A 7,500-nucleotide genomic window follows, 5' to 3' on the forward strand; every position below is an offset into this window, starting at 1 on the left:
CAACCTCTCTCCTTCGCCCTCCTCTCACTCCTCCTCGCCCCTCCTCAACCCTCCTCCCCTCAACCCTCCCTCGCTCCTCCCCTCGCTCCCTCCCTCGCCCTCCCTCGCCCTCCTCCTCGCCCTCCTCCTCGCCCTCCCACGCCTTCCCCTCAACCCTCCTTCGTTCCCTCTCCCTCGCCCTCCCCTCGCCCTCCCTCCTCAACCATCCCTCAACCCCTCCCTCGTCCCTCCCTCGCTCCCTTCCCTCGTCCCTCCCCTCGCCCTCCCTCGCTCCTCCTCAACCCCTCCTCGCCCTCCCTCGCTCCTCCCTCTCGCCCCTCTCCCTTGCCCCTCCCTCAATCCCTCCCTCAACCCTCCTCGCTCCTCCTCGCTCCTTCCCTCGCCCTCCCTCGCCCTCCTCGCCCTCCTCACTCCTCCTCGCCCTCCCTCGCCCCCCCTCCCCCCTCGTCCCTCCCTCGCCCCTCCCTCGCCCCTCCCTCAACCCTCCCCTCGCCCTCCTCCTCGTCCCTCCCTCGCCCTCCTTCTGCCCTCCCTCGCTCCTCCCTCCTCGCCCTCCCTCGCCCCTCCCTCAACCCTCCCCCCTCCCCTCAACCTCTCCCTCGCCCTCCTCCCTCGCTCCTCCTCCCTCGGCCTCCCTCGTCCCTCCCTCGTCCCTCCCTCGCACTCCCCTCGCTCTCCTTCGTCCCTCCCCTCGCCCCCTCCCTCGTCCCTCCTCGTCTCTCCTCCTCGCCCTCCTCGCCCTCCCTCGTCCCTCCCTTCGTCCCTCCCTCGCCCTCCTTCGTTCCTCTCCTCGCTCCTCGCCCTCGCCCGCCCTCCCCTCGCCTCTCCTTCTGTCCCTCCCCTGCCTCCTCCCTCGCCTTCCCTCGCCCTCCTCCCTCGCCCTCCCTCGCCCTCCCCTGCGCCTCTCCCTCGCTCCTCCCTCGCCCCTCCCTCGCCCTCCCCTGCGCCTCTCCCTCGCTCTCCTCGCCCTCCCCCCTCGTCTTCCCTCGCTCCTCCCTCGCCCCTCCTCCTCGTCTCTCCTCGCTCCTCCTCGCCCTCCTCCCTCGCCCCCTCCTCCTCGCCCTCCTCGCTCCCTCCCAGAGACGCGTCTCTCCTCGCCCTCCCTCGCTCCTCTCAGGCCCTCCCTCGTCCCTCCCTCGGCCTCCCTCGTCCCTCCCTCGTCCCTCCCTCGGCCTCCCTCGTCCCTCCTTCGTCCCTCCCTCGTCCCTCCCTCGCCCTCCTCCCTTTTGCCTTCCTCACCTTTCCTCGCCCGCTCCCTCGCCCTCCTCGCCCTCCTCGCTCCTCCTCGCCCTCCCTCGTCCCTCCCTCGCCTTCTCCTCGCCCTCCCCTCGCTCCTCCCTTCGTCCCTCCCCCTCGCCCCTCCCTCGCCCTCCTCTTCAAGCCCTCCTCGTCTCTCCTCGCCCTCCCTCGCTCCTCCCTCCTTTCACAATCCCTCCCTCAACCCCTCCCTCGCCCTCCTCCCTCGCCCCCTCCCTCGCCCTCCTCCCTCCTCCCTCGCCCTCCCCTCGCCCTCCCTCAACCTCTCCTCGCCCCCTCTCCTCGCTCCTCCCTCGCCCTCCCTCGTCCCTCCCTCATCCCTCCTCAACCCTCCTCGCTCCCTCCCTCGCCTCTCTTCCTCCCGCCTTCCCCTCGCCCTCCCTCGCTCTCCTTCGCCCTCACTCGCCTCCTCCCCTCAACCCTCCCTCGCCTCCTCCTCGCCCCTTCCCTCGCCCTCCCTCGCTCCTCCTCGCCCCCTCCCATCGCCTTCCCTCAACCCTCCTTCGCCCTCCCCTCGCCCTCCTCGCCCCCTCCTCCTCGCCCTCCTCAACCCCTCCTCCTCAACCCTTCTCCCTCGCCCCTTCCCTCGCCCTCCTCCCTCTCGCCCTCCCCTCGCCTTCCCTCGCTCGCCCCTCCTCGCCCTCCTCAACCCCTCCCCTCGCCCTCCCTCACCCTCCCTCGCCCTCCCTCGCCCTCCTCAACCCCTCCTCTCAACCTCTTCCTCGCCCTCCTCCTCGCCCTCCCCCTCGTCCCTCCCTCGTCCCTCCCTCGCCTCTCCCACGCCCCGCCTTCCTCAACCCTTCCTTCGCCCTCCCTCGCCCTCCTCTCGCCCTCCTCCTCGCCCTCCCTCCTCAACCATCCCTCAACCCCTCCCTCGCCCTCCCTCGCCCTCCCTCGCCCTCCCTCCCTGCCCTCCCTCGCCCTCCTCCCTCAACCCTCCCTCGCCCCTCCCTCGCCCTCCCTCGCCCTCCCTCAACTCCTCCCTTTCAATTCCTCCCTCGCCCTCCCTCGCCCTCCTCCTCGCCCCTCCCTCGCCCCTCCCTCGCCCTCCCTCGTCTCCTTCCTTTCGCCCTCCCTCGCCCTCCTCCCTCGTCCCTCCTCCCTCGCCCTCCTCCTCGCGCCCTCCTCGCCGTCTCTCCTCGTCTTCCTCGTTCTCCTCGCCCTCCCTCGTCCCTCCTTCTCGTCTCTCCTCCTCGTCTCCCTCCCTCGCCCTCCCTCGCCCCCTCCCTCAACCCTCCCTCAACCCCTCCATCGCTCCCTCCCTCGCCCCTCCCTCGCTCCTCCCCTCGCCCTCCTCGCCTCGTCTCCTCCCTCGCACTCCCCTCGCTCTCCTTCGCTCCTCCCTCGCCCTCCCTCGCCCTCCTCCCTCGCCCTCCTCGCTCGCCTCTCCTCGCTCCCTCCCTCGCCCCCTCCCTCGCCCTCCTTTCGTTCCCTTCTTCCTCGCCCTCCCTCGCCCTCCCTCGCCCTCCTTCGCCCCTCCCCGCTCTCCCTCGTCCCTCCCTCGCCCCTCCCTCGGCCTCCCTCGTCCCTCCCCCGCTCTCCCTTCGCCCTCCCTCGCTCCTCCCTCTGCCCTCCCCCTGCTCTCCTCCCTCGTCTCTCCTCGTCCCTCCCTCGTCTTCCTCGCCCCTCCTCGTCTCTCCCTCGCCCCCTCCCTCGCCCCCTCCCTCGCTCCTCCCTCGCCCTCCTCCCATCGCTCCTCCCTCTTCGCCCTCCTCCCTCGTCCCTCCCTCGCCCTCCTTCGCTCCTCTCTCGCTCCTCCCCTCGCCCCCTCCTCAGTTCGCTCCCTCGCCCTCCCTCGTCCCTCCTCCTTCTGCTCCTCTCCACGCTCCTCCTCGTCTCTCCTCGCTCTTCCTCGCTCCTCTCTCGCCCCTCCTCGTCTCTCTCCTCGTCCCTCCCTCGCCCTCCTCCTCGCTCTTCCTCGCCCTTCCCCGCCCTGCCTCGCCGCCCTCCTCTGCCTCTCCCTCGCCCTCTCCTCGTCTCTCTCCTCCCCTCTGTCTCTCCCCCGCCCTCCCCTCGGGCCCTCCCTCGCTCCTCCCCGCTCTCCCCTGCCTCCGTCTCTCCCTCGCCCTCCTCCTCACGCTCCTCGCCCTCCTCGCTCTCCCTCTCCTCGCCCTCCCCCTGCTCTCCCTCGCCCTCCCCTCGTCCCTCCCTCGCCCTCCCTCGCCCCTCCCTCGCCCTCCTCCTTCGTCCCTCCTCGCCCTCCCTCGCCCCCTCGTCCCTCCCTCTTCGCCCTCCCTCGTCCCCCCCTTCGCTCCTCTCTCGTCCCTCCCCTCAACCCTCCCTCGCCCTCCCTCGTCCCTCCCCTCAGCCCCTCCTCGTCTCTCCTCGCCCTCCTCTCGCCTCCTCCTCGCTCCTCCGCCCTCGCCCTCCCTCGCTCCTCCCTCGCTCCTCCCCTGCTGCTCCCTCGCCCTCCTCGCCCTCCCCCTCGCCCTCCCTCGCTCTCCTCCCTCGCCCCTCCTCCCCTCGCCCTCCCTCGCCCCTCCCCCGCTCTCCCTCGCCCCTCCTCGCCCTCCTCTTCGCCCTCCCTCCTCGCCCCCTCACTCCTCCTTCTCGCCCTCCCTCGCCCCTCCCTCGTCCTCCCTCGCCCTCCTTTCGCTCCTCCCTGCGCCCTCCCTCGCTCCTCGCCCCTCCTCCCTCAACCCTCCCTCGTTCCTCGCCCTCCCTCGGCCCTCCCTCGCCCTCCCTTCGGCTCTCCTCCCTCGCCCTCGCCCTCGCTCCTCCTCAACCCTCCCTCGCCCTCCCTCGCCTCCTGCCGCCCTCCCTCGCCCTCCCTCGCCCTCCCTCGCCCTCCCTCGCCCTCCCTCGCCCTCCCTCAACCCTCCCTCGCCCTCCCTCGGCCGCTGCGTCCAAGGCGATGCCCCTCGTGCCGCCGCCGCCGCCGCCGCCGTGGCATTACAGGGCGCCGCTGATCAGTAATCCCGCGTCAGTGTTTTACGCCTCGACCGTCTTACGCGTTTCAGATTTTTGCTTATTTTGTGTGTTTAAGTGTTGTTGATTTGTGTGTGTGTGTGTGTGTGTGTGTGTGTGTGTGTGTGTGTGTGTGTGTGTGTTTCCGTATTTTGCTTTTAACATCTCGCAAAAGTTTTCTTGTTCGTGTTTTGTACCTTTTTCGTTTTTTTGTTTTTACTATTCATCTACGTGTCTTTTTTAAAGTACGTATTCTGTTTATTTATTCCGCATCTACTTATCCATCCCCACCTTTCCTTCTCTGAATAAACATCAAAACCCGAAGCCAGCCTTTCCGTAATCCCTCCAATGCTATCCCAGCCTCTATATGCACTACCGGATTCCCTTATAACCCGGGATGACAATTAAACCCTCTGGTGGCAGCGGGAGCCAACTAAAAAGTTATGAATGACAACTCCGAACCGCGAGGGAGTGGAGTAAGGAGCAGGGCAGCGGAGTGACAGGTCGTAAAGGATAACTGACAGACAGGGAGGATTACGCTTGGGTGACTGACAGAGAGTCAAGGGAGATAGGAGGAGAGGGAGAGGGAGAGAGAGAGGAAGAGGGAGGGAGAGAGAGAGGGAGGGAGGTAGGGAGAGAGGGAGGGAGGGAGGGAGGGAGAGAGAGAGAGAGAGAGGGACAGAGAGGGACACAGAGAGAGAGAAAGAGAGAGGGGGGAGGGAGGGAGAGAGAGGGAGGGGAGGAGAGAGTGAGTGAGTGAGAGAGAGAGAAAGATGCAAAGTGTAAGAAAGAAAGAAAGAGAGAGAGAGAGAGATGCAAAGTGTAAGAAAGAAAGAAAGAGAGAGAGAGAGAGATGCAAAGTGTAAGAAAGAAAGAAAGAAAGATAGAGAGATGCAAAGTGTAAGAAAGAAATAAAGAAAGATAGAGAGATGCAAAGTATAAGAAAGAGAGACATAAGAGAAAGAATATAAAAACCCTTGGAAGTACATGTATCGACTGCGGGTTAATGAAGATTATTTCGTTGAGAAAAAAAAAAGTGGAGCCCGGATCAAAAACGCTTGTTCATGGGAAATCTGGGGAGGGTTTGTTCATCATCTTTATTGGGTCGTGCAATTTCTGGTTGTTATTTTTTTCTTTCTTTCTTTCTTTTTGGTTTGTATTTTCTGTTTGGCTGTTTCTTTGATTCTCTCTCTCTTTCTCTCTCTCTCTATTTCTATCTCTCTCTCTCTCTCTCTCTCTCTCTCTCTCTCTCTCTCTCTCTCTCAATCTTCATTTCTTTAATATCTCTCTCTCTCTCTCTCTCTTTCCCTCTTTCCCTCTCTCTCTCTCTCTCTCTCTCTCTCTCTCTCTCTCTCTCTCTCTCTCTCTCTCTCCTTTCTCTCTCTCCTTTCTCTCTCTCCTTTCTCTCTCTCCTTTTTCTACCTCCTTCCTTCCCCTTCTCTTTCTCCCTTCCTTTCCCATTCGTATCTCTGCTTGCCATTCATCTACCGCATTCATCCTGGCATCTTGTCAACAAACTAAAGAGACGAAAGAAAAAGAAAAAGAGAAAATAAGAAATAAAAAAATAAAAAGGGGGAGGGGGAGGGGTGAACAAAGGTGCATTTCTACATTATTTCATTTGCGTGAGGTTTATCCAAGCTTCTCGGGGTTAGATGGATGTCCACTCCCTTTTTTTTCCTTTTTTTTTTGTTTTCGAAGTTTTTCGATTTTTTTCTTTTTTTTTAATTTCAAGTAGTGTGGATAGTTTTTGTTCCTTCTCCTTCTCTTCCTCTCCTCCTAGTCCATCTCCTCCTCCTCTTCATCCTCTTCTTCTTCTACCTTCTCCTCTCCCCTCCTCTTACAACCCCCCTTAATCATCCTTCTCATTTCTTCCTCCTCCCTCCCTCCACCTCCTCCTCCACCCCCCTCTCCCTCCTTCCCTCCTCCCTCCTCCCCCCCTCCCCCTCCTCCCCTCCTCCTCCCTCCTCCTCCTCCCTCCCCTCCTCGTTCTCTTCCCTCCTCTCCCCTCCTTCCTCCTCCTGCCCTCCCTCCCTCCCTCCTCCTCCTTCCTCCCCCCTCCCCCTCCCTCCCTCCCTCCCTCCCTCCTCTCTTCCTCCTCCCTCCTCCTCCTCCTCCTCCCCTCCCTCCCCCTCCCTCCACCTTCTCCTTCTTCCACCTCCTCCCCTCCTCCCCCTCCTCCACCCTCACCCTCCCTCCTCCTCCTTCCTCCTCCTTCCTCCTCCTCTTCCTACTCCCTCCCCTCCCCTTCTTCTCCTCCTCCTCCTCCTCCCTCCTCCCCCTCCCTCCTCCTCTCTTCCTCCCTCCCCTCCTTCTCCTCCATCTCCTCATCCCCCTCCTTCCTCCTCCTCCTTCCCTCCCCCTCCTTTTCCTCCCTTCCTTCCTTCCTCCTCCCTCCTCCCTCCTTCCTCCTCCTCCTCCCTCCTCCCCTTCCTCCCCCTCCTTCCTCCTCCCTCCCTCCTCCTCCTCCCCTTCCTCCTCCCTCCCTCCTCCTCCTCATCCTTCCCTCCTCTCCTCTCCTTTCCTCCCTCCTCGTTCTCCTCCCTTCCCTCCCCTTCCTCCACCTCCCCCTCCCTTCCTTCCTCCTCCTCCTCCTTCTCCTCCTCCCTCGTTCTCCTCCTTTCCTTCTCCTCCTCCCCTTCCTATTTCCTCTCCCCTCCTCCTTCCTCCTTCCCTCCTTTCTTCCATTCCTTCTTCCTCGCTCCTTCTTCCTTCCCTCCACTTCTCTCTCCCCCTCCCCCTTTCCAAAGTCCGCCCACGGCAATCCCCGAATCAAAACAAGAGTATTCAAATGCCAATGAATACTGAGGCTAAGACCGACGGCCCTCTTTCTTCTTTCTCTCTCTCTCTCTCTCTCTCTCTCTCTCTGTCTGTCTGTCTGTCTGTCTGTTCTGCTGTCTCTCTCTCTCTCTCTCTCTCTCTCTCTCTCTTCTCTCTCTCTCTCTCTCTCTCTCTCTCTCTCTCTCTCTCTTTCACTCCTCCTCTCCTCCCTCCTTCCATTCATCCCTCCTTCCTCCTCTCTCTCCTTCTCCCTCCCTCCATCCTTTCATCCCTCCTTCCTCCCTCCCTCAGCCCCTCCCTCCCTTCCTTCCCTCCCTCCTCTTCCCCTAGCCTATCCCTTCCTTCCTCTCTCCTTCTTCTCTCCTCCTTTCCTTCTCCATCTCTCTCTTCCTCCCTCCCTCCTCTCTCCATCCTCCTTCCTCCCTTCCCTTCCCTTCCCTTCTCCCCTCCTTCCTCTCCATCCCTCCTTCCCTCCTTCCTTCCCTCCCTCCCTCTCTCTCCTCCTTCACCAACGCCGATATTCATTCCAGAATATCATTTTCCGCCGAAACAAGACCG

The sequence above is a fragment of the Penaeus vannamei genome, chromosome 7 (assembly GCF_042767895.1).
Source record: "Penaeus vannamei isolate JL-2024 chromosome 7, ASM4276789v1, whole genome shotgun sequence".
Taxonomy (NCBI): Eukaryota; Metazoa; Arthropoda; class Malacostraca; order Decapoda; family Penaeidae; genus Penaeus; species Penaeus vannamei.